Genomic DNA, 5,612 nt, shown 5'->3' on the forward strand with positions numbered 1-5,612 from the left:
CCCCTGTGGTTGTGCGCTTCTGTCATTATGCATCTGCCTATGCCTGGCAGCATATCTGTGTTTTCTGTCCTCCTTGATCTGGGGAAGCCATTCACAAGAGGAGTCAAAGGCTGATGTAAGTGTATTTCAAAGAGATGCATTGTATATGCTGAACAAGTCAGTCTTTCCTGTTTCATGCAGAACGTGCTTTAGATGAATGTAAAAATTGAAAGCGAGAAGTCAACAGCATTTTTTATTTTCTGTTCTGTCTTGACCTTGTGTTGGGTATCACATGTACACACACCCTCTTGGATCAGGGTAAAATGTCAGTAAAAGACATAAACCTTTTTGTTTTGTGACAAAAAGTGACTGTTAGTGCTTTTTCTTTTCCTTAGAAAAGTAAATGTTTCCTAGGAAATACAGGGGCATTATTTTTGAATTTCCAGCTCAGTATAATGGACATTGTTACACACACACACAAAAAAAAAAAAAAAGAAAGCTTCCTTTTAAGTTACAGTATAGTAATTAGTAAAGAAAAACATCAAGCACTCACCTCAAGCACCAGGGTGGTACAGGAAAGCAGGTGGCATGGCAGTGGTAACAAGAGGGGATTTAGCACCTTGGAGGATGCCAGCTGTCAGCCAAGGGGAATGAGAGGACATGGCCCAGTCAGACCTAATCTCTGTCCTTCTCACCCATCTGGGGCAAACACAACATCACAGGGATGTTTACATCCTCTGGGAAAGGCACCACCCTGGTGCAGGTGTATTTTTGTGGAAAGAGGGAAGTGGCAGAAACCCAAGCTGTTGTCCCCATCCCGTGCCTGGCCGATGTTGCCACGCCACCACAGGTTTCTGTTTTGGCAGCTCAGCCTGTTGTTCATAAGCCTGCTCCGACTGCTTGTTTCCCTTTTTATAGTCTTCTAAGCCTCTGGTAGGGCTTGGAAACCGAGAGTGATCTTCTGTGCTGTGCAAGTGCATAGAAGATGTATCCTCTTTGGGTTTCAAAATAACCCATTAGAGATTAAATGATAATAGGTTTATTTGGAGCCTGAAGGAATTTCCTTCTCATCACGTATGATGCAACATCACATGGGAGATTAAGGCCCAGAGTAACTTTCAAGGCTATTTTTAATCTGTCCTCAAATAAGCCCTGCTTTTATATATAAATATAAAGACCTTCAGAGTAGAGCATTCCTCTCTGATTTTCTGAAATTAATTTGGACACTGAGTTGTGTCTACATTTTCTCAAGCAGTGCCCATTATAAAATATGCCGAATATAACATGAATGAGCATCATATTCAGCTGTGAGTTTAAAAGGCTTCACACAGGCAGCAAAAGTACACTGAACCTGCAATAGGAATCATTTTTAGGCCACTTGTCTGATCTGAACATCACCTGTAGAGAAGTGCAAGAGCTTGGAAGGGCTGCTGATGTAACCAGGGTGGATCTGGGGCAACCAGATCTATCCTAAGCACTTCTCATGGCTTGTAAGCCATGAGAAATTAAGGAGCCCTGGTGAAGTGTGTGAGGGGTGATGTTCATGATCAGTTTGCTGCAGAGAGGACATCACACAGAAACACTGCTTCCATGGGAGGTAGTGGGACATTGCTTTACATGGCAAACCCCCAGCTGAGCCCCTCTGAAGAGCTCTTCCTTAAGGGCCAAAAATGAAAGAATGCAGAAAAGTTCATTGCTTTCACATCAACACAGAGACATCAATGGGCACAAAGGTGGACTTTTGCTACTCACAAAAGCTTTCTGGCTCAGGTGCCTGGGGCATAGACTCGTGACCCACAGGGCAGTTTCCCTGTGGAGGTGTGCTCTGTGTTGGCTTTTGTGCCCTCCTCAGGCTGCCAAGTTGGTGAGATGCCTGACAATAGGCAGGGCTGACCACGCATAAAGCATCACTGCCTCTGCCCAGCCCTCTTAGAAGGTGTGTGCCATGGCCCATGGGGGCAGAGAGCTATGAAGGGCTCCTAGTGAAGGGCTCTGGAGGGAAACACCTACTGGAATAGAGTTTGCAGGGCAGGTGGAAGCTGCTACCTTGTCTCCCTTTGTGGAGGTAACTCTAATGAACCGTATTACCACAACGGTCAGGAGATCTCAGCGAATGCTTGCCCCTGTGCTTCTGGATCCTGCACTGCTATTTAGCTGCTTGGGGGACGAGAGAGGTGCTTTGGAAATCAGGATGAACTGCAGATTTTGTCATCTCTGGATATTTTCAGATACCTAGTCTCTGGAGGACCTAACCCATGAAGGGAATGGTGAGCTACACATTCTTCTGGCAAAGATCCAGCCTCGCCACGCCCCCGCCTAGGGTAGCCCTTGGCCCGCAGGGAGACCCGAACTCCAGCCTGATCCAGCCTGACTTAGCCCAGGTGAGGAAGACCCATGGTGCAACCTGGGCTCTTGGGAAGAAGAGGCTGCAGTGGCGGCAGCAGGCTCCAGAGGGAGGTGTGCACAGCAGAGCGCAGGGACACCACTGGAGAGGGTCTATTTCAGTGTCTTTATTTCAAATAGTATCAATTTATGAATGAGCAGCCTTGAAAGTTCTCCACAAAGCTAAAATGGTTTCTACAAGACATTGGTTTCAACAAGAGATTCCTGGCTCCCTTGTACAAATTGCAGGCTTTGCTCTATCATCTACTTCTTTTCCTTTTCGTTTTCACTTTTTTTTTTTCGTCCTGTGTGTACCTTCCCCTCCTTGATTGCTCAGTCAGAAACAGAGGAAATCGAGTGTAAAGGGAAACGCTGACTATTTTGCAAAGGCCTCCAGATGATGAAATAAACAAAACAGAAACAAAAGCAAACACAGAAAATATTTTTTCCTCTATCTATGCTTTTAGTTGTTCTAGAAGCTGCTTGTAACACTGCTTAAGTCAAACTTGTTACATCACAGGTGTAATTTTACACTAGAGTGGCTCTTTTTTATGCTAAACACGCATGATCCATGCAAATAAGGATGGTTTTTTGCCTGATACGTGCCTCATTGCATGACAGTGCACGAACACTGCAAACTGCCAGAAATGTAGTATAAGGGTGATGAATACTGTGGGCACTGGCCTTGCTTGAGGGACCTCCCCTCCCCATCCTGAGCCCATGCAAACATCTGGCTGAGGTTTGCTCAGATATTGACTGTCATTTTGGTGGTCTGAACGGGATCCAGCTTGTGCACTGCTCTTGTGGGGCACAACCTTTTTCTAAGGGATGGCATTAAAACCAGAAAATGAATACTCAGGAGTTACATAATTGCTTGCTCATTGGCCTTCACCGCCTCCTCTCCTCCCCCTCTCACAACAGAGATATATACTTTGACAGCAAACCTTTTCCTGAGGTTGAAACTTTGTATAAAACGTATGCGTTCCTAAACAAATGAGCCTGACAGGTGCCTGGAGGCCACACAAAATGCAAGATTAAAAAAACAGGCTAAGGGGAAAGGAACTGACTTATCGTCATCAAAAAGCGCTATTTCATCCTGAACACATCTTCAAACAGTGGCAAGCCTGCTGTCTCCTGAGAAACCCTTCAATTACATCAGCTTAAATTCTAGAACGTGCTATAAACTTTGCCCGCTGATTCCTGCTGATCTGCTCACCCAGCAGGGCTCAAAGCTCCCGGTGCCCGTGCCCGTGCCCGCAGCATCACTCCCGCGGCATTCCGACACCGGCGGGTAGGCCGGGCTGCCGCCGGGCGCTCGCTCTGACCCCGAGCAGCCTCCCGGCTCCGGGGAAAGGAGATTCCCGGCCCTCCCTGCGCCCGGCGGGGGCCGAGCCCGCCCTGCGCATTGGCCGCTCCGCGCGTCACTCCCGGCGGCGGCGGCGGCGGGGGGGGCCGGACTTCCCTTGCTCGTCGCCGCGGCGGCAGCGGCGGGGCTGGTGGCGGGTGAGTGCCGGGGAGCGACAGCCTGGACTTGCAGTGGGGCTGACGCCAGCTCCGCGGCCGACACGGTGCTCGGGGGAGCCGGGGCTGGGGCGCCGGCGGAGCCCCCTGTCTGTGCCCGCCGCCCTCCCCGGCGCAGGAGGCGCGTCCCCGGGCGGCGCCTCCGCGGGCCGGTGTGGGGAGCCGGGGGCGGCCGCTGCTGCTGCTGCATCCCCTGGGTGCGGGGCGGGCAGGGCTCCGCTGCCGAGGGGTGTCCGAGGCCGCTGCTGGCGGTCCGGGATCGCTCTGTGTGTGTGTGTGTGTGTGTCCGCGGGGAGCGGCGGCCGGGGCGTGGGAAGCAGCGCCGGCAGCAGCAAGGAAGCCGAGAAGCCCGTGTTCGGGGTGAAGGCAGGGAGATGTTTGTTTGTTTGTTTGTTTGCTTGCTGGGATTGCAAAATGGAGGTGATGGGGGAGCGGGGGGTGTCTTGTTTGATTTTAGGTGTATGCTTTAATTTTTATTTTTTTTTTTGGTGGTGGGGGGGGGGGAGGCACATCATCCAGCTTGAGGGCGCGTGGTTGTGCAGTGGAAATGCTGCGTTCCTTCTTTAAATCATTTGCTGATACACCTTGTGTTCTCTATATGCTCTGTAGCCTAGTTTACATTGGACATTTGGTGGGACTAAAACGGAGGCAGAAGGAAGAAGAAAGTGGGCTTGGAGCCTTAGCGGCAGAAAGAAGCAGTAAATTCCGTCATTGTTGAGCAACACTGATAGAAGGAGCACATTTACTAGCTGAAATCTCACAAACAAGAGGGAAGGAAAAACTTGTTTATTCATGCCCTGCCAGTTGGCAGAAATCTTTGTTTAGAGAGCATTCAGCCCAGAGTGTTGCTTGTTGCTATCACGGTATTTACTTAGCTGACTTTCCCAGAAAGGGCGCAGAGTAGAAGTGGCTTTAAAATATGCTTGTGTGATTGTGTGAAGAGACTGTATATAGCATAAGAGCTATTGAAAAGAGAGAAGGGGGGGAAAAAAAAAAAAGCAAAATAAAACACATCCTGTCATGATTGTACATGCAACATTATTATTTCACCAAACCAGGGGGGTGGCTTTATCACCAAAAGATATATACTTAGTATGTCAGCTGAGCCTTATTATAGCAGAGGGTGGGTCTTCCACCCACAATAGATTTCCTCAAAATATTCCTCACAGTGTGAGGTTTTCCTAGCTCTGCTGTGTACATCCTTCACTGTTTTGATGGTGGATTATTCTTGGAACGTCAGGCTTTGAGAATGTGGCCCTATACCTTCCCCCCTCCCTTTTGTTTTTTTTTTTAATGTTTGTTATATATGGGGATTCTCTGCAAAGGACCGGCTTTACTGCATTGCATCTTATTTCTGAAACACGAATATCAAGCTGGCTGTGTTGTGATCTGTGAAGAACAGAAATAGGTGATGTAGTTGAGTACTGCAGTTCTTGCAATCCAGTTTTTGAAAGGAAGTGGGAACTTTAATGCCCTAACTGATACATTTCAGAAAAACATCTCCCCTAGGGGTTTGTCCTCAGAAGATAAAGATTCTTTTTTTTTTAAGGAGTATTGAGCTAGGAATATTAACCACTTTTAAAATTTCAGATAAGTGAATATAAATCATGTCTATATTTATATGTGTATGTGCAGACACATGGCTGTTAGTGCTTACCTACACTAGAAACTTTTTATGTAATTGTTTTAGTATAAGAAAGGTATGCAGCTTGTAGAGGCAGTTTGCACTG

The 5,612-nt window shown here is 48.1% G+C and overlaps 1 protein-coding gene across 4 annotated transcripts in view; it reads left to right on the top strand.

The window, feature by feature from the left end:
* The first annotated feature begins 3,822 nt into the window (after positions 1 to 3,822).
* The window catches only part of HERC3 (HECT and RLD domain containing E3 ubiquitin protein ligase 3), a 48,864-nt gene continuing 47,074 nt past the window's right edge, over positions 3,823 to 5,612 (top strand). For all 4 annotated transcript variants that reach the window (XR_003572147.1, XR_003572148.1, XR_003572149.1 and 1 more), the window contains exon 1: positions 3,823 to 3,864. The gene's annotated coding sequence lies outside the window, so the exon portion shown is untranslated. The remainder of the gene's footprint in view (positions 3,865 to 5,612) is intronic.

Source organism: Empidonax traillii, unplaced genomic scaffold, assembly GCF_003031625.1.
Source record: "Empidonax traillii isolate 1590-97213 ecotype Southwest subspecies unplaced genomic scaffold, ASM303162v1 scaffold340:size591717, whole genome shotgun sequence".
Taxonomy (NCBI): Eukaryota; Metazoa; Chordata; class Aves; order Passeriformes; family Tyrannidae; genus Empidonax; species Empidonax traillii.